General features: G+C 35.2%; 1 protein-coding gene and 1 long non-coding RNA gene across 2 annotated transcripts in view; both read right to left on the bottom strand.

The window, feature by feature from the left end:
- The window catches only part of LOC118749433 (dolichyl-diphosphooligosaccharide--protein glycosyltransferase subunit STT3B), a 126,295-nt gene that overhangs the window by 19,924 nt on the left and 84,373 nt on the right, over positions 1–21,998 (bottom strand). The gene's annotated exons all lie outside the window — the stretch shown is intronic.
- On the bottom strand, positions 18,953–19,993 carry LOC118749444. Its single transcript, XR_004994217.1, has 2 exons — positions 19,885–19,993; positions 18,953–19,828 (listed from the first exon to the last, which is right to left on the bottom strand). It is a non-coding gene; the product is annotated as an uncharacterized LOC118749444 (long non-coding RNA).

Genomic DNA, 21,998 nt, shown 5'->3' with positions numbered 1-21,998 from the left:
AAAAAACACGATTACCACAGAAACGAAAGTGGAAACGAGCTAGGCGATGGGAATCGCTTACCCTTTCGCTTCAAGAAGGCCTTATTTTAACATCTGGCAACGTTCGTACTGTGCGGTCACTTAAACTTTCGCTTGAAAGAATTTCCAAAGTTTAACTCGTTTACAAAGTGCTAAGCAGTTCTAATTTGTGTTATTCACACCGTAAAAAGTTTACTGAAGCTAAATTCCAATAAATTGACTTGATTTAGTCATAAAGTGCGTTGATTGCCTGTTTTGGTGCATTATTGTTGCTTTTGCGTGAGAGTGTAAGGAATATCGCATTTGTTTGTTCTTTTTGCTTTCTTTCGCGCTTTACACACACCTTTGTTTATCATCGACAGTCGCTTTCTTGGTGACAGCTGATTGTGTTAACTCAGTGGCTTTAAAACTGTTAAGTTCAGCACGGTTTCTAACCATTGAACTTCACTAAATAAGACCACTAGCTATTAAACTGCCAATTACTGTGAGCTTGAAACGTTTTCGTACAATACATTCCTAATTTCGCTATTTTTATTCTTTTTTAATAAAATTCGCTAAAAATGTCCTGTTTGTTCGAAAAATGTAATGTAAAAGCCGGTTCGGACCGTTTTGTGGCGTGCTGGCTTTGCGATGAACTGTCTCATTTAAAGTGTGCTGGTATTAATGGGAGAGTTCTGGATATGATTATTGGAGACAATGGACTTCGCTGGTCATGTCCAAAGTGTAAAAAAACTGTTGTGGATCTCTGTAAACTATTTAGAACCGCTAGAAATGGATTTTCGGAGATAAGCAAAGAGCTAAAACTGCTCAACGAGAAGTTCAAAAAGTATGAGGATGAATTCAAAGAATTTAAATTATTAGATACTTCCTCCTCCTCTCCTTCTCCTGGAAAAGGTCTTAAGAGACGTAGGAGAGGCGTGGAAAATATTGTGTTGAATCCTATCACTGTGGACCTGGATCTTCCGCAGAACCGCCCACTTTTGACTCCAGCTATGAACAAAGAACTCATAAGCTTTAACACACCGATTCCTCGGCTGACTGAATCTCCCCAACCACGTCCTTCTTCTACTGGAGCCTCACTAAATTCCTGTTCAACAGCTTCATCTCAACCCTCCACCACATCTGAAGCCATCTCCGATTGCGTCAACACCGTTCCAATGCAAGTAGTCGTTGCTCCTTCCAAAAACTCCACAACTACATCTCAACCCCCTACCACATCCGAAGCCATCGTTGCTCCTTCCAAAAAGTTGACAGCTTTTCCGCAACCCCCTGTTCCGCAACCCCCTACCACATCTGAAACCGTTTCCGATTGCGTTAACCCCGTCCCGAGGGATTTAATCGTTGTCCCTTCCAAAAAATCGGTCTTTATATCTAGGTTTTCAAAAGATACCACTGTCGATGATGTGAAGGGGTATTTAACTTCCAGGCTGATAGCAAATGAGTTGCATGTACGCAAGTTCAGATTCTCATATGAAAGAAGCATTTCTTCTTTTAAAATAGACATATCCGAAGACTGCTTTGATAGAGTAATGAGCCCATCTTTTTGGCCAAGCGGTGCCTTCATTCGCGAATTTGAATTTAGATCTAGACCGCAAGGGCAAAATTTGGCTCAACTTCCGCTTTCCACCTCGGCATCAAAAAACTAATAAGTAACCTCACCATTAGCATTTACTACCAAAATGTGAGAGGTTTGAACACAAAGCTATCAAGGTTACACTTGCAGTCCTATGATTTTGACTTCAAAGTACTGGTGTTTACTGAAACCTGGCTCAAGCCGAATGTGTTCAACTCGGAAATTTTGTGTCCTAAGTATGAAGTGTTTCGAAACGACCGTTTAAATAAAAAAGGTGGAGGCGTCTTAATCGCTGTCCAGACTGACCTTTCTTCTGAAGAAATTGAGTTCACTGACACCGATGAAGTTGAATTCCTCTGCGTTCGAATAAGATATCATTCTATTAGCGTTTATCTTGTTGCTGCTTATATACCACCTAACTCGAGCCTTTCTGTTTATTTAAAACACTCCTCCTTACTGCTCTCTCTACATGCCATGGTGAAGCCCTCCGATACTGTTATTGTCCTGGGTGACTTCAATCTTGCGGGTGTTTCTTGGGATCTAATAGATGGTATTCTAGTACCAAATTCCTCTCGTGATCTCTTCAATCAATTTTTGAACGATCTGTCAGATCTTCGTCTTTACCAGATCAACTCTGTTAGTAATAACTTAGGTAAATGTCTGGATTTAGTTTTTGTGGACGATGTTTCCAACGTCACAATAGCCCCTAGCTATGCTTTGATTACCCCTGTTGATTCTCACCACCCACCACTAGAATTGTCCTTGATAAATTCACGCAACTCATGTTGCTTTATCAGTAAAAAATCAAGAGCGGAGCGTTACTCATTTGAAACAGCAGATTATAATAAACTTAGGTTAGAGATATCGAAGATAACTTGGCCCCAGTATGATGGGAATGCTGAAGATAGTGCCTTACATTTTAGCAATTCCTTACGCCACATTTTCAGTAAAATCATTCCTCTTGTTAAGGAAGCTAACGTAACGTCTAACGCGCAGTAGTTTACTGGCGAATTGAAACGCTTAAAAAATCAAAAATCCAAAGCTTTTAAGCTTTTTAAAAAATCTGGCTTGTCTTCTCACTACTCCGCGTACTCCATTCTTAGGCATAAATACAATGTATTGAACAAAAAGTGTTACAATAATTATATTAACAGGGTTCGACTCAATATAGTTTCTAATCCCAAATCGTTTTACGCATTTGTGAACACTAAGCGTAAGACTAACGGTTATCCCTCAACATTGAAGTTAAATGACTTAGTTTCCAGTGACGAAAATATTATTGCCGATATGTTTGCTGGTTTCTTCGAGTCAAACTACTCTGCCAGTTCTACATCTTCCCAACTGAATTCGAATCTATCTAGCTACCCATTCGATCTGCCATCATTTGATTGTATCCGAATTCCATCGATATCTGCTGCGGACGTCCTCATTCATTTGAATTGTTTGAAAATTTCATATACAGCTGGCCCAGACGGTATACCCACAAGTGTTCTTAAAAGTTGTGCAGAGTATTTGTATAAGCCTCTGGCAAATATTTTTAATGCTTCCCTAAAACAGGGTGTCTTCCCATCTTCCTGGAAGGATTCGTTTATCTTGCCACTTTATAAAAATGGAAGTAGGACTAACATCGTAAACTATAGAGGAATTGCGAAGCTTTGTGCTATTGCTAAAGTTTTTGAGGCAATCGTTACGGAAGAACTATCTCACTCTATTACTTCTGCTATTGATCTATCGCAACACGGCTTTTGCAAAGGTAAATCAACTGTATCCAATCTTCTTGAATTCACTACTTATGTGTCTAATGGGTTTAAAAACAATCTTCGAACGGACGTGATTTACACTGATTTCAGCAAGGCATTTGACAAGGTATCTCATTCAACCCTTATATATAAACTTGATCGAATTGACTTCCCTCCTATTCTTCTCAGCTGGCTTTCTTCTTACTTAGTGGATAGGAAGCAAAGAGTAATTTTTAAAAATTGTACCTCCCGGCCAATACATGTCACATCCGGCGTACCTCAGGGCAGCCATATTGGTCCCGTCTTGTTTATTTTATTTATAAATGACCTTCCTAAGGTGTTGAATTACTCGAAATGCTTAATGTACGCTGATGATGTTAAGCTCTTTAAGTACATTAGTACTGCAGAAGATAGGGAGCATTTGCAAGCTGACCTAACCTGCATTTTCGAATGGTGTGAAGCAAATTCCATGTCACTAAATTTGAAAAAGTGTAAATTCATGACCTTCTCTAGAAAATCGTTCTATCCAAATTCGTATATGATATCTGACCACAATGTTGAGCAAGTGACCAATTTCATTGACCTAGGTGTAACTATGGATCCGAAACTAGAATTCAAGTCTCACATAAACTCCTGCGTGATTAGGGCTAGAGGATTGTTGGCTTTTCTTAAGCGCTGGGCCAAGGAGTTCAACGATCCTTATGTCACTAAAGTTCTCTTTACCTCTCTAGTTAGACCGATTTTGGAGTATGCATCTATAGTATGGAATCCTAGCTATCAAATTCATAGTGACAGACTCGAATCAGTGCAGAAACAGTTCCTGTTATTTGCCCTCAAAAATTTATGTTGGGACTCGTCTAAAAATCTCCCACCCTACAAGGATCGCCTGAAGCTTATAGATTTGCCGACGCTTCAGAGTCGTAGAGAGATGCTTGGTGTTCTTTTTTTAATTAAATTAATGAACGGGATGGTCAGTAGTCCCTTTTTACTGAGTGAGATAAATTTTTGTATTCCTACAAGACCCACGAGACATTTTAAACCTATTGTGTTGAGTATTTGTAAATCAAACTTTGAAATGCATGATGCTTTTCGGTGCTTATGCCAAGATTTTAACAAGCATTATGATTGCATCGACATATCTGAATCGCTTTTTGTAATAAAGAAAACATTGCTCAACAAGTTAACTAAATAAACTAATATCTGCAACCGTGAACGAAAAAATTACACAATATCTATGACTGCTTAGTACAATTGTAACGGCTTCGTATATTTCCGCGACCGCGTAGGACAATAGGAGCAGGGATCGGAAACTCGGCCTTTCCGACCTCGCCCAACAGTTCGTCTATAGCGTGGAGCGGAAACTAGGACTTTCCGCCTGCCTCACTTACAAAGTAACGACTACGGGAACATGGATCGGAAGCTCGGCCTTTCCGACCATGATCAACGGCCTGTGAACAGGGCGGAGCGGAAACTAGGTCTTTCCGCCCGCCGCACACAAAAGTAGACTGGAGACAAGGCCTTGCCAGCTACCCAAATTGCTATTGAATATCATTGTTATCTTTACAAGTTAATATTTATAATTATTTCACTCTGTAATGTATCACACATACTTAAATATTCTAACTCTTTTTATCTCAACTGTCTGTAAGAAAACATTTTTCTGTAGACTAAATAAATAAATAAATAAATAAATGTCATTGGCGGTAAGCCTTTACCCGCAGCATTACCTTCGAACGAAGGGAGAACGCATGGATAAACAGAATCCAGAGAAGCGAACAAAGAATGCCTTACAGAGAAACTAATGTACAATGCCTAGATAAGTACATACTTATTTATATTAAATTGAAATCAGAAAATGTCTTTAAAGATTAAAATTAATTAAAATTTTTATAAATCAGTTTTTATACATACATACAGTGGCTCACAGAAGTATTTTGCATAATTACTTGTATGCACAAATTTCAAATTTCTTATGCACTAAATATCCGAGCTTACTAAATAAAATGCGTACTCCAATTATTGAGCATTTTCTTAGGAAATGGGCTACACGGCGTGCACAAAAATTGTACCGTTAGTTACATACAACAAAAAACGTGCGTAGCAATGGAATTCTGTGCTCACAAGAGTATTTTGCTTTTTGTTTTTGAAACCGTTACTGGGCGCAGTTTCGTTTGTTTTTCTATTTTCGCTGAAGTGGTGGTTACTAGTGTGTTTTATCATCAATTTTGCTAGTTACTGAATTCATTTCATTTGTAATTGTGGTACTGTGCACATCGAAAATGCCAAAGGGTAATAAATTAACTACATCTGAAAAAAATATTATTTTATACCTTCACAATGAAGGCAAACCTACGAGATATATTTGTAATATGTTTACTCGATGTCGCCAAACGATCGAAAACGTAATTCAACGGTGTAAAGAACGCGGTAATTTAGAAAATATAACGCGTGTTGGTCGACCAAAGTTGCTGACAGTGAGAGAAGAACGCCAAATATTAAAATAAAATCGCCAAAACCCACATTTATCAGCCCCAAAAATTAATGACAAAATAAAGGCAACCCTTCACACTCAAGTATCCGATGAGACGGTGCGCAGAGTACTCAGAAGTAACAATATCCACGGTCGTGCAGCGCGGAAAAAGCCACTAATTACAAAAGTTAATAAAGAAAAGCGACTTCTATTCGCCAACACCTATAAAACAAAAGGTTTTGAGTTTTGGAAAACCGTGATCTTTAGTGACGAGAGCATATACAACATTTTCGGACCGGACGGTCGTCGTATGGTATGGCGGAAGAAAAATTAGGAGCTGCGAATCAAAAATATTAAATCCACTGTTAAGCACGGCGGAGGTTCTGTCATGGTGTGGGGTTGTATGTCGGCTCAGGGAGTTGGAAAACTAGTGTTTATAGATGGAACGATGGATAAACATCTTTATTTGTCCATTCTCAAGGACAACTTACATTCCAGTGTTGAAAAAATGGGTATGTCAACTAACGAGTTTTTATTTCAACAACGACAACGATGGTTTGGCTAATTTTATGTTGAAATAAGAACCACGTTTTTCTCCGCTGACTAGCAAAAGCAAAATCACAATTTTCTTTATTTCCTCTTCTTAGTTTAGGGTTGCATTTTATCTTACATACTAAAATATTCAGGGTTGCTAATTTTCATAAGTGATAATTATAAGTTGAGTTGCCACCTACTGTAGAATCGCTACAATCCCTAACATACAGCTCATGATGTTAAAATGTGGATACTTTTCAACACAAAACATTTGCCAACACCTCCCCAAAGTCCCGATATCAACCCCATAGAAAATCTTTGGGCTTATCTCGAAGATAGAGTGCGGGGACACAAAATTTCGTCAAAGAGTGACCTGAAAGCTGTTTTGCTCGAAGAATGGGAAAAAATACCTCCTGAATTTTGTCGAAAATTGATAGAATCTATTCCAAGACGCTTGGAGGCGGTTTCCAAAAATAATGGCTATCATACAAAATATTGAATAGATAGAATATCGAATATTTATTCACCACCTAGTCAAAAGCAAAATACTTTTGTGAGCAATGAATTATGATTTTTTTAAGTTTTGTTACGTTTACCTGAAAAAATTTTTTTTTTTTTTTTAGTTTTAATACATTATTTATGTAGCATTAAGATCGAATTTTATCAACCTGTCAAATACTTAACATAAAAAATAAAATCAAATAAATTCAAAGGTTTACTTAATCGTCTTCTCATGCAAAATACTTCTGTGAGTCACTGTATGTATGTATTTAGGTATTTAGATTTTCTTAAAAATCGGTATGTACATACATGCATACTTAATAAAGCTTAAAATTGTACTTCCTCACGCTTGTACTTCGCTTGATTGACTGACTTCAACTTCGCTGTAAATTGAACAAAGCAAAACATGATTTTTATGCGAGACAAATTTCCACAGAAAGTAACGGTAGAAACAGAATTTTTGGATATTCGTTCTATTTTTCAGCTGACTACGATGCAGCATTCTACTTTGCATTCTCCCAAATGAAGCAAAGAAGCGAAATAAAAAAAAAATATTGTAGGACATTCTACTTTGCATTCCCTTAAATGAAGCAGAGAAGCGAAACAAATAAAATATTGTAGGACATTCTACTTTGCATTCCCCGAATTGAATCAAAGAAGCGAATTAAAAAATATATATATTATAGGACATTCTACTTTGCATTCCCCGAAATGAAACAAAGAAGCGAAATAAATAAAATATTGTAGGACATTCTACTTTGCATTACCGGCAATGCCTAAAAAAAAGCGAAGAAATTCGAAGGCACTATAACGCTATGCTTTCTAGAACACGTTACCACTAAAAGCGATTACCGATATTTTGCTGGGCTGTAACATTTATTCTATGTGTTGGCACTATATCCAAACACAAACGACTTAAACTTAATACATTCATAACAAACATTTATGACGAAAATCCTCGCTACGGCCATCTTTAGAAAAAATATATTCGTTTAAAATAAAAATAAGCGAAATCGACCCAATTTTATATAACCCTGCCTGACATGAAAATTTTCTCCGCGATAAGGCTAGTAGCCATTTCTAACCGATTTTGGATCGCTTGGTCAAAAATGAAAACATATATATTTGAATTTTAAGAAAACAAGGCAAATAACAAAATCAGCTAAAAACGGCAATTTTTTATTTTTTTTGCAAAACGGCTAACAAATCGGCTGCCGGCTAAATCGAAATTTCTCCGGCTGTTTGCTATCGCAACCGGCTAAATCTAGCCGGAAAACGACTGAAATGGCAACACTGTTCTCCACTTATGTTAGAACAAACATATATAACAGCTTTTTTCGAAAGTTGAAAATTGCTCTGAAATCTAATGATATTTTTTTTAATAACTAACAAATAAAACTTATTCCAGTTACTCACATTATCGACTTCACCTCCAGAGGATTGGAAGCATCTCTCAATTGCGTACTGTAGCCTCTATGCGAGTTTCAACAATTTATTCATTTGAATTTATGTAAAACGTAATTGAGGTTAAAGGAAACATGTTTTTTCTCAATTTTGTATGGTTTATGGAAGTTTTCGCGACTTTTAAGGTACAAAATGTTTGCTTTGAAAATATTTTAGCTAGAAAAAAACAGCTGTTTCATTTAAATTCACAATAAATGGCAAACAAATACCACTGTCATTCACAATCTATCGGGCGTGTGGAAACCATAATACGAAAACTCATTTTATACGATACGCTTGCAAGCGCTTATCGTCTATCGTATGAAAATTCATAATAGGGGGGTTAATCTCATCCCAAAGCCTAAAAAGCAGCCAAACGATCCAAACAACTATCGTCCCATCTGCATGCTCGATTCAATGGGGAAGATCCTCGAAAGAATTAGCCATGATCGCGTCCAAAATGCTATTGAAGCATCTGGTGGTTTGTCAACCCACCAGTTCGGCTTTTGTAAATCAAAGTCCATCATTGATGCGATAAAAGTAGTCAGATACCTTGTTTACACCGACACATAAAACGCTTTGACCCAGTTCGCTGTGATTCAAAACGGATGCATAAACTAAATTTCAAAACGCGTTGAAATTGAAAAGTGTATTGACTTCAATTTGTTTTCAAATCGGTTTTTTGTTTCTCACATCAGTTAGAAAGCAAGTATAAACGCATCACTCATTTCACGTGAAGTGAAAATAGGCTGGTTTTCTTTATACAGCCCGTTTTAAATTCGAATTATTGTAATAATAAATTACAATTATTGTTTGTTTCCATTTCGGTCAGCCGCGCAAATTATTTATTAAAAAAAAGTCGTATAAAAATTGCAGATTTTGTTTACTTTTGAAAACGACTTTATCGAGTGCGCTATAAAGACAGGGGTGTAAATGCTGTAAAGAAATATATGTTGAGTATAATCGGTTTTTTGTTAATGCGGTTCTTGTGTAGGTATAAACAAGGTAAGAGACCTGTCCGCAAAAGCAATTGCAGGCAAACCCTGGAAGGGAGGAACAATAAAATAGTCCTTAATAGTTACTCTCGATATTGGCCCCTATTATGAGTTGCATTCGATTTTCGATCTTCGCTGGCTATCGAAGATCGAAGATCGAAAGTGAAATTCGTGTTATGAGCTATGCAAGCGTGTCGAAATTTTCGTTGAGTATCGAATTTTCTGTCGAACAGAATTTTGCTTTCGTTGGCATAGCGAAATGTTAGAAAATTTAAAAATTGTATGATTTTGCATTTGTTTTCTTACTTTTTGGCGGCTAGACACTAATTTTTAACAATTTGTATTAATTTCAAGCAGTTCTAACGTCGTGCATAGTAAACACAAGCTCGAAAGTCTGGTTTTACATATGAAAGAAAATCCCTATACGCTGTTGGCACGATCTCTGAAAACAAAATCATGGAGCTGTTTATAGCTTTAATATATTTTAGATAGATTTGGATCACAAAATTTTTTGAATATCGTTACCTTAATATAGAAAGGCCCTAACTCATATATTTCCATGATACAAAAAACCACCTGACGTTTAAGCATATTGTAAAATTTCATGCTACCATACGCAGTATCTAAAATCCTTCAAATTTTATTATTAATTTTTCGTTTGTTTAAAAAATTTTATTCTTAAGGCGCTGGCCCAATGCAGGCTTGCTTTGCACGCCTTGCTTACTTTAATTTGCTTTGATTAACTTCAAAAACTCGTCTGGCCAAATGGCGGCTTGGAACGCTGTCAAAGCAACCAGCTGTGTAGTTAAAAAGTCAAGGTCTGTTTCCTTACACTAAGAATAATTTTGCCATACAATTCCAGAAAATTAAAAAAAAGAAATAAACAACAATCTTTTCAGCTTTATTTTTAAATGAATGTGAATTAATTTTTGCATTTCAAAGGAATGATAATAATTATACATTTATATAAACCTATATGTGCATTTATTAGAAACAAAAAACTAAAAAAAAATCGATTTTTCAAGAGACGACTTACCAGTAGTTTGACATCATAAATATCGCTAGCTTTGTGTGAAAAGTTGATAAGTCTACATTTTATGAAGCCTCAAATTTTGACATAGAAAGTAAGAGAAATTAAGGACTAAGGTACTTGTTTTATTTCTTCTTGTTTATATTCAATGAAAGATAAATTTTATAAGTCCAAAAGAGGCCCCGAATATGCAATAAGGCCAAAATAATACGAATTTTTTTAACAGAGATCGAATCCTTCTGATTTGTATGGAGTTTTGCTTTGCTTTAAACACGCAAAATGTTGTATTTAAAGTTCCTGTAAAATTTGTAAAATTGGACGTAGCAACTTTTCACTTTAAGCCAGCGACATGTTAAATATAAATATGGAAACATAGATTACTTTTTATTAAACTTTGAATTACTAATATTATACATATAATACGTATAAATTACGTATCACAATTTTTGTACATAAAAGTGTGCAGTACTTTGTTTGAATTGATTTAGAACGGGAACATATCTTTTTGTCAAAAGCCTACGAAACGCTTTCAAATAAAACATATGCCTATTTGAAACTTTGAGGCGCTTAAAGCAAGTGAAGCAAAGCTGCCATTTGGCCACCCTTCATACGTTTTAGTATATTCCAAATAACTTTTGACAGTTTTCAAAGCTAAGCAAGCAAAGCAAGCCTGCATTGGGCCAGCGCCTTTAGAATCGAAATTTTACCAAGCAAAATGTCTTTTGTTTTTTAAATAAATGAGGCTAATGCTCAATAAGTTGATAATTGTTGTTCTCACTTGCATACTTCACACCAAGATAAAAATATTTATAAGGTACAATCGCTGAGAGCCAACTTTGGGAGTTTTGACGTTTGCTAGCATTTTTTAAATTTTCTCTCGCCGTCATTTCATTTTTTTGTTTTTATTTTCACTCAAACCAAATAAATATAAAACCAAAATTTGAATGTACATACATAGCAATTGTGTATAAGGAACTTCTGCCCGCATGTTAAAGGGTAGATTTTGGCATACATTTAAAGATATTGTACCTTAAAGGCACTGTACTGTTCCAAAGAACTACATATCTTATGCTTATATTAAGTCAAGTGATGTGGCAAAATATGAGCCGAACATACATAGGGGCAATTTGGCAAATCCATTTTCATAACACCACAAACCTCGATCCATTTTTTCCTTCATACGGTAATTGCGGGAACTAAAAAACTTGCTATTGCTTTGCTTGCAGAGGACAACGGAATTTTCGCAGCCTTTAAAGCAGCGACTCATTTTTCTTCTCCAAATTTTTAAATTTTTTCCCACATTTGAATAAAAAACTTTTCAAATCATAAAATTTCATTTGGTTATTTTAAATTTATTTGACATTTGAATCAATTCGAGAGTTTAATCAAAATGCTAGCAAACGTCAAAAAAAAAACCCAATGGCGGACGAATTGAGCGAGCGGTTTTACCTTTAAATATTTGTATCATGCTTCACACCAACTCCAATATTGAACAGTGAAATATATTTTAATTTTACCCAAATAAACAACGATATAGTTTAATGGTCAAGCACATATAGAGGATTCACAAGAGGTGTTAAGTGTCGTAATATGTTAAAGTCTTAAAATTTTTAAACGTAAAATAATGCCTAATACCTCTTTAGTCCTTTTGTAACATAACCAAAATGCTTTTAAACTAGTAGGAAATATATTATTGGCTCTTATTATACCCAACGAATCTTTCAAATCCCTTTTAACCGTTACTTTATATTGGACAATTTTAAGCCTTTAAGACATTACGACGTCTAACACGAATTGTGAATCCCCTAAATATGCATTAATTTACACATCAACATTTGTAATTTCAGTGTTCGAATTATATCAGAAACAATCGCACCCGACATTGAAAACTGTAATAGTTCTGGCTAGTTACATTGTGAAATAATCAGATGGCATAAGACACTAAATATTTTTAAAATATCTTCACTAAAATTTTATTAACCTAAATGTAAAGTTTTTGCGAAGTGTTTATCGAAAATAATGTAAAATATAAACATTTTTAACATAAGATATGAACTATTTTTAATATTACATAAACTGGAAACTGTTAAAAATAAGTGCGCTTGTGTACAGAGATTTTAGAACCCATTTAGTTCCTAAAATGTCTGTTTGCAACACATAACAATAAAAATGCACATCAAATAGCTAAAAATGATGAAGGAAATCGATTCAGACATGCCTGTTCAACTGGCCGTGCGTGCACAAAACAAGCACATGTTATTTAAGGGGTTATTCAAGTATTATGTAACCACCAGTGGAAAGCGGGGGTCTTGGTTTGCTTATTTTTAATGACAACAGTCAACATTTCTTCAAATAAGTAAAACATTAATTGCACACGCACCAATTTTGCCTCCGATTTCGATCACAATTGAACACTGCACTTCACTCTCGTTTCGAATTTTTGAAAGCGTTTTTTAAGCTATTTAGCGGTTTAACACATCTTGGAGGCGCTTGGTATTGTAAAAAAATATGCGCAATTCGATCCCTAACTATATTTTTTGTAAAGAGCGCCCGTTTGCTTTAAATTTGTAAAATTACAATTTTTTTTTTATTTTGTTTACATCTGTCATTTGTTACGAATGAAGAAAAGTCCAAGAGTTGCCAAGTATAATATCTATTTTTTAAAATAATAATTTATTTAATTCATACTTTATTAAAACAAAAATTTGAAGTGAAAATACATTTGTAAAACTGTTTATCACAAAATGTTATTGATTGTTTGCAAGTTTTCATGCATTTTGAGAACAAATAATCGAGTATGTATACATACATATGTATAGTATGCACTTACGACGGCCGCCGTAGCAGAGTGATTATATGTCCGTACTTCCACTCCATAGCACCATGGTTAGATCCCTGGTCAGGTCATAACCCAAAATAGCAGTCGTCCTTCCCATAAACGTACAATCATACAATCATTCCCATAAACGTACAATCATACATGATTGAGTTTTTTGTTTGCATTCACATTCTCTATGTGAGTGGGTGTCAACCATTCCATAACACACTACATATTTTGTGTTTACAATTTGTAACCAATCTCAAGAGTGGTTGTTAAATTGTTTAAATCAAACAATCACATTTTTGAAACGAAAAAAATGAGAATGCACACTCAATTGATTCAATCATTACACAGCTCTGATTAGTAAATAGGGACACTACATCAAAAGATATTAGGATTTCGTTTTCTTCAATTTTTGTGTCTTTTAGCCTTTCTTTGAGTTCAAATGAGTTTTTGATATTATATTCTTTGGAAATTAGGTGTCTTAGAGTTTGTCCGATGAATTTAGAAAGCTTGTAGCAAGTAACATTTGTTGAACAAGAAATTGGTCTAAGAGGGGTATTTTCTTTGTGTATCTTTGGAAGGCCACGTATTACCAGCAGGTACATGGAATGCCAATGGGAAACCCCCTATCACCAACTGTAGCAGATATTGTTTTGGACAAAATACTAGACGACAGCATCGCTGAATTGAAAACCAAAGACATATATATTAAATACATCAATAACTATGTAGATGATATATTTGCTATTGTAAATAAAAATGACGTGGAAGAAATAGTTAAAACTTTAAATGCCCAACATAGGAAAATCCAGTTCACGACAAAAGTTGAAGAGAAACAAAAATTAGCCTTCCTAGACATGGAAATATTCAACATAAACAAGAAATTGTCAACAAACTGGTATACTAAAGATATAGCTTCCTCCAGAATTATTAATTACCACTCGAATCACCCCTGGACGCAAAAGAGGAACACTGCTATCAATCTCTTAAAAAAATGCACGCGTTGAGTGACCAGGAGTTCAGCAATGCAAACAACAGAAAGATAAAGAACATATTACACAAAAACGGGTACCCTAATAATATTATAAACAAGCTTATAGCAACAACAACAAACAATCGAAAGTCATCAGGCATGGGCATTGAAGTTGTAAATAAACATGAACACAAAAAATTCGCAGGAGTCACATATATACATGGATTAACGGATAATAAAACATTATACAAAAACATTCGAAGCGAAAATATAACCTTTGTCCACAAACCAAACTACACACTTAGCACAATTTTCAGCAAAACAAAAGACAAAATCAACAAGGAACAACAACACAATGTTGTTTACGAAGTTAAATGCAAAGGAAAGGTTGGCGAAACCTGCAATAAAGTATACGTAGGCACGACAAAGCGAGCACTGGGCGTTAGAATCAACGAACACCAAGCTGACGCAAAGCACAAAAAGACAACAACAGCACTAGCCCAACACTTAACAATTAGCGGACACGCAGCAGACTTCGAAAACACCAAAATATTAGACGTAGAAAGGAGGGAGGACAAGATTATCATTAGAAGGTCTGCGAATACAACAAAGAATACAGGACGCGATGAACTTCAAAGAAGACGTGGATAACATAAATTGCGCATATCGGGCAGCAATTGGACACATTCGACGAGCAGATGAGCGATAACAAACATTAGGCTGTGATATTTTTATTTATAGTTATTTATTAGTGATGTCAAAGTTAAATATGTTAAAATAATTATTGTGTAAGATGTGATGTAAATGTACAGATGTAAGTGTTACCGTCGAAGAATTGTATTTGTATATGTGTATACTGCAATATGTAACATTGTATCTAGTGGTTGTGTTTTTTATGTTTCTTTTCCAAATGAATAAAAACAGACTCCCTTAAGAAGGCGAAAAACAACACCGAAACGCGTAGGAGGAAAAAATGAAACTTATTTTCGCTTTTTTAAACTACCGGCCAGAAATCTCCTAAAATAACAAAAAGTTTATTTTTTACGTTGTCTGGTAAACGTTGTAATATTAGGAAATTGATGAAGATGGAGAACAAGATAAAGATGATGAAATAAAGGTTAAAGAGTGAAATAGCTCTTATCCGACAACGTAAAAATTAACATCGGGTAATAATTGTTATCAAGCAACGTAAAAAATAAACGTCGCGCAATAACTGTTATCAAGCAACGTAAAAAATAAACGTTGGGAAATAACTCTTTTCGGCGACGGAAAAAATATTTCTCGTTTAATAGCTGTTACGAAGCAAGGTTTTCGTTAAATTTCAGAATTCGGGCAACGTTTTCAATCAGCAAATTTGAGATAACAGTTATTTTTGGTCCCTGATTTATTTTGGGCGGATGAAAAATTTTCAGTTGAATTTTTTTTTCGGGCAAAACTTAGGATAAGGCGAATATTTTTCCGACATATAAAGAAAATTCCTCGAAAATTGTGTTTCAAAATTTTAATGTAGCTGATTGATTAATCCTTATTAACGCATATGTGTAAACTAAATGGTCCCATTTGAAAAGACAATCTTAACTAATAGCCAAATATAAATTCAGTTTGTTTAGTAAGTTGAGTGGAGTACTAAACTTAAATTTTTTGACTTGTTTTCATACAAATAGAGGAATAATAACATGAAATCGACACCTGAGTGGACCTATCTCGGCAGTCAGTTCGAAAATGCCCTATTTCAGAAAACTTTTCAAGAACGCCTTATCTCAGAATTCGGTTCTCAGCACATTTTCAATATATTTTCATTTGAAATAGGGCGTTTGTGTACCGACTTCAGAAATAGGGCCTTTTTAAACCAAATTCTGGGATAGGGTTTTTTTCAATAAAATTCTGAAATAGGGCGTTCTTCAATCAAATTCTGAAGTAGGGCATTCTTGAAAAGATTTCTGATATAGGGCGTTTCCGAACTGACTACCGAGATAGGTCGTTCTTCCACTCAGGTGTCGAAATACGACTACTATTTTCTTACTGAGAAGACAAGTACGACAGGCGTATACAAAATTAGTAAATGTGAAGTAAATACATATCGTCAACCTTATGCCAGAAGCATGAATGTGCGAATTCACCAATATTGAGTTATTGGGTTGACTTGATTATCCTTTGGATGTTCTATTTTATACCAAAAGCCAGAATGCCATGCGTACATGGAACTCATATATTTCACAATGTCAATTACATGAATGCAGAGTTGTCTCGTAAAAAAACTTCAAACTTGATTTCCCAAAATTTTAATTTTTACACTTTCATGTTTCTGTCATGCGGGGAACGATATGTACCTGCCGATTTGTTTTACAAAAATTATTTAAAAAGCAGACGTCTCGGTTGCTCAGCAAATCGGCTAATCGTTTCTGCAATTATTTCACATTGATTCTCTAAAACAAAGTTTCGATGTATGCTTAAGATGCAAAAACTTAAAGGTAAATTTTATAAGAAATTAAACTGACAATTTGTTAAAACTAGTAGTAACCCCCGAAATTCAGGTGAATGCAGTAATGAAATACTTACTAAAATTAAGAAATTAAATTTAGGCGTATAATAAAAGGTGATATTAGTAAATATACTTCAGTATTTAGTTGAAGATTTATTTAAAGAGCTTCGTGAAAGACAACAATTAACCTTGTACTGCTAGAGGCTTGATAAACCAGAAAATTGGCGCCGTTTATGGTGAAAGGCATTTAGTATCACACTTTTAATCTAAAGCTTTCTTAACCATCGTATATACTTACAAGTATGGAATCCTATGCCCCTTTTTGTCTATTCTCTTTCTAACAGCGGACGTGCCTGCCAAACAGCGGACGTGCCTGTCAAACTGAAAAGCATGATGGCGGCAGTGTTTGACAGTCACGTTCGACGATGCGAACGGCAATGGAAGGTAAGAAATGGAAGATGGATGAATGAAAAATTATGAAATAGCAGAATGTCGAACCTAAACGAATTTTAAAAATCTGACAATGCGAATGACGTAAAAATGAAAGAAATGCAAAATAGCGAAATGTCGAAACAGATTCAAGGGTTTCGTGCAACAAAAAGAGTTGCTGTGTTGCGCCATTGAATATTTAAACCTTTTTAATGTGGTTAAATTTACTCATACGCTTTTTTACTTAGTTGACAAAAGTACATATTTCGCCAGCCAAAACATATATGTGACCTGGTCTACGGAAAGGGGGCTTAGGTGTCAAAAAATCAATTTTCACTTTCTGGTTGATTCGGATGGAAGATGAGATGCTTTTTCACGTGGTGAAAAGCAGAAAATCCTAACTTGCTTAGAAGTGTACTAAAAATGTAGAGAAACGTCACTTCTTCAGTGTTACTTTTTTAAATGTTCCACACTAGCAACTTACACGATGAACTATAGTAATATTCCGACCAACAACAACACTTACTGGACCAACAACAACACTTACTGGACCAACAACACTTACTGGACGTCCGGCGCGGAGAATAATTAACGAGATAATGAGAAACTGACGAAACGAGTTGCTTACTTTTAACAGCTTTTTCACAGAAAACTAGTTTTCGCACGTAAGCTCCCTTTTCGTAGACCAGGTCACATATATCTACATATGTATTTATATAGCGTGACGCTACAAGATTCATTTATAAAAACCGTATATGCTAGTGGTCTTATTTAAAAAAAAAAAATAAAATAGATTTATATAGCTCTGTACAGTGACATTTTTATAAAAAATTCGATTTTTTAATTTTTTATGAATTGGGTAAAATATTAACTTTGTGTGCACTCTTTTCCTGTTTATTACTTTTCAGAATTTTATTTTCTTTAATAGCCCTTTGACTGAGTTACACCCAGCAAAAATCAAAATATTTTATAAGAAATGTACTGACCTTTTTAAAACGGCATTTAAAGCCTTCTCACACTTCAGTGATGCTTTTTTATTGTAAGTATTATTCTGTTGACATCTAAATTTTTATACATTTAATGTCATTTCCCATAAATTGTTTTCCGGCGTTTCCTCTGTGAATTTTTTTAACTACATTCATAAAAAAATTACTAATTTAGGTTTCTTTTTTCATCTTGGACTGGTACATACGTATGTAAAATGAATTTAAAAACGTCATGTGCCTAATATGCACGATGCAGCGAACGAAGGTGGCACCGTCAGACGTACCGCTAATTTGAATTTGTCGATTTTGATAATTCTGATCTAAAAGTAAACGACGCAGCAGAAACTTTAAATGCACTGAAATTCACTTATACTTCCACAAAAGTTACCGTTTTTTTCACATTTTCCTTATTATTTGTCATTGTATATCATATATTTTTAGAATTTAGCACAATTAAAACCCGTTTACTATCGAAAAATTTATTATTGAGAAAATTTACTGCTCTGGCATTTTCTTTTAACATGCAATTCGGCTTTGTTTACTTTTTGTACAGAAATATCATCGCCACTATGACGGGGCAATCTTGTACTCTTTCTTGTCAAATATGCATTTTGATGTAACTGCTATGAAGCTATGAATACTCATTAAAATCGTTTCAATTCGTAATAAAAGTACATTACATACTTGTAGTCTAAATATATTTTTTAATATAAACTAGCTTTTTTAATTCTAAAAAAATCAATAATCACAAGAATTATAAAAATTTCTCTTCAAAAGATAGATTTCAAAGCATCCCTGTTGATGTCATAATTCAAATACAAATTTGAATAGATATTTTGATGCTAACGATTTTCCGCGATATTCATCATACAAATTTCTTTATTCTTTATTTTCTTCCACGTAAATTTACTCATTACTTTAAGTGGCTTTCATCTTTTTATCTTTTTAAAAAATCATATAAACATGTTGCTCTTGCCAGCTGCAATAGCTTCAATACACTAACAAAAGTGTGAATACCCAGTGCCCAGCTTAGAATAAGAATCCTAGCATTTTGCCTCCCAAATGTTTCCGTCTGGCCTCCTCAAGATTCATAACGCCTCCGGAGGTAGTCAACATAACGTAACCAAATTGACGAGAAGGCAGCAAGTTGTTGGTCTACTTCCAACCATTCCAACCAATTTATGCGATTTAATGGGCCTCATGCATAAAAAATGAGTCTAAGCTCAGACTCAATTTTTGCAATGAAGGGGTGAGCTCAAGCTCAAGAATTTGTACTGAAAATCGAGTTGGAGCTTAAACTCACTTTTTATGCATGAGGCCCAATATCTTTACTGCTACCTTGTGGTGCGTCATTTGATGGTCGCCAATCTTTACTTTACCAAATGTGCCCGTGCCGAGTGTTGCGTCCAGTAAATAGTGGCCAATTTTTACGAGTGCCTGTGGGCCTCTGCCAGTAGCTGCAGCTGCGGCGGCACGTGATTGTGGCATAACGTTAATGTACAATTGGAATTGGATATCTAGAACTGCGTAAGTTTGAAGCGTAACATAAAAAAAGGTTTGGTAAGGTTTTTCGGGCCGCTGCTTAGGCCACAATCGCAAATGCACCCACACATGCGTACGTGCTGGGTAGAGACGTAAATTATAGTTTTCCCCGAGCTCCAGTTTCTTATCGCACTATTATTTTCCTTATCACTTATAATTCTCTGCCACGATTTGCGCTGCTCGGGCCACGGCTGCTTGTACAAGAAAATAAACCATTTGTTCAAACGACCGGTCAAGTTTACTACAATTTTGCCGGAACGATGATCATCTTACTTCTCCGTATGTCGCTCTGGAAAGAAATATATATTAAATTATATGGTTTCTTAAAAATAAAAGCAAATCTACCTAATTTTTCCACCGGTAGGCACGAATATGATGTTCAAAACAGAAACAATGACACATTGTTGTATTTTAGCGCAAAACGATAAGTTTCACAAATATTTTAAATTATTGCCTGGAACATACACATTTATCGTTATTATTGGAAATGCAAGACTTGGCATGCATTTTTAATTTCTTACTTAATGAGTTCAAATGAATAAAAACACATTTTTCTAAAATATTTCTCAATTTACATTTTAAAGTTTTTTCTGAAACTTGAATGTAACTCTGTGCGGAGAATGAGAGAATTGACAATCAGGTGATCTCAGCTATTTTCAAATCTAAACAAACAAAATGGCGCTTTCCATACTTGTAAGCCTATACCCCTGTTCTTAACCCTTTCAGTATAAAATTTCAACCACTAATTCTAAAAATTTTAAAATATGTACCCCAGTAAAATAGATATATGTGCATCAATTATTGTTTTTTTTTTGTTTCTTAACACTTGCTTCTTTTATTTGTGTTATATTGGTTTTGATTGGGTATTAGTAAGTCCTATTTAGTAAAACATAAACGTATTTCAAATTGACATTTTGTAAAAAGAAAAAAAATTTGCTCCATTTTTTTCATAGAAAGTGGATATATGTTCATTACGCAAAATGTTTAATTTGTAAAATATAAATATATTTCAATGAAAGTTTTTAAATATTTTAATATGAAGTGGAACCGCCATGTTGGTCTGCGATTAGTTTCAGTCGGTGTGGCATTGAATTAGCCAATTTTTTTAAAACGACAAGTCTATCTTCTCCCATTCCACTACAATTGCTTGCTTAAGCTTCAAGGTGTCGTATTGCTTTGTAGAACCGAAAATTTTTGCAGACAGAATGCCCCATAGATCCTCTATCGGATTAAGATCCGGACTTAAGGCCGGCCACTGTAACAATGGGATATTGCGCGATTCGTAAATGCCAACGTACACTTTGCAACGTGTATCGGTGCGTTATCCTGCTGAAACATCCAATTGTCGCCATGAAATTCTTCTGCAAATGAAATGAGCTCAGAATCCAATAACTCGATGTACATTTGCGCGTTCATACGGCTTGGTACGAAGCAAATTGGAGATTTTCCTTTAGCGCTGAAGGCAGCCCACACCATAAGGGATCCACCGCCATGATTTCGCTTGTAGCAAGTCTGCCGGGGATGTCGTGGACCTCTGCAATACTTATGATGTCCATCTGGGCCATCTAAGTTAAATTTCTTTTCATCGCTAAATATAACTGTTTCGAATTTGTCGTCCCAGAATTTATATTTTTCATAGAACGCCATGCGCGCCTTCTTGTGTCGATCGGTTAGGCGTGGCTTAGGCACTTTACACTCATAATGGAGGTGCAAGTCCTGCCTCAAAATTTGTTGAATGCGTTGTCGCGTAACTTGAAGACCCAATTCCGCCTTGATTTTGGAGCAACTCATCATATCAAGCGTTGCAAGCTGGCAAATACGCCGTTTGGTCCGCTCATTTATTGTAGGTTTTGGTCCGCTACGTTTATTTATCTTGTAACCTTCAGGACTCTTTAGGTAATTTCTTACAGTATTCCGATGACGATTTGTTACAGCAGCAATTACGCCTATTTTTATTCCATCTTCGTTCATGGTCTTAATTTTGATCTGCTCTTCAACTGAAAGTTCGGTACCACGCGGCATTTCGACTAACACGTTAATTTGTTTTTGTATTTATTGTGATAGCCTATTTTTGTATTGTTGCTTACAAACCTGTTTTTTACGATTATTACTTAGATCGCGGAGATGTTTGCACTACAGCACTCGGAAAATAATGAAGCATTTTGCACATATAACTATTTTCTATGAACCTCGCAACCTGTGTCCGCGTTCAATGCTAACGGTACCATAAAAATGCAGTTATCAACAGAATGTACGTCGAATAGAAACAAAACGTGAGTACAAGATCATGCGTACTCAAACAGAAACAAGCAGTTATTTTTATTCGAGAAAATCGAAAAACAGTTTCTGCACATATACCCATTTTACTTAGGTATACCGGCTGATTTTGTATCATTCATTTTAAAAGTCCCATCAACAAGTATGTAGAACTTTGGGCTTTGCCGTCATTCAGTGTCCTT

The sequence above is a fragment of the Rhagoletis pomonella genome, unplaced genomic scaffold (genome assembly GCF_013731165.1).
Source record: "Rhagoletis pomonella isolate Grant_MI unplaced genomic scaffold, Rhpom_1.0 Rhpom_scaffold_00001, whole genome shotgun sequence".
Lineage (NCBI taxonomy): Eukaryota > Metazoa > Arthropoda > Insecta > Diptera > Tephritidae > Rhagoletis > Rhagoletis pomonella.
This window is presented reverse-complemented; position numbering and strand designations above follow the sequence as displayed.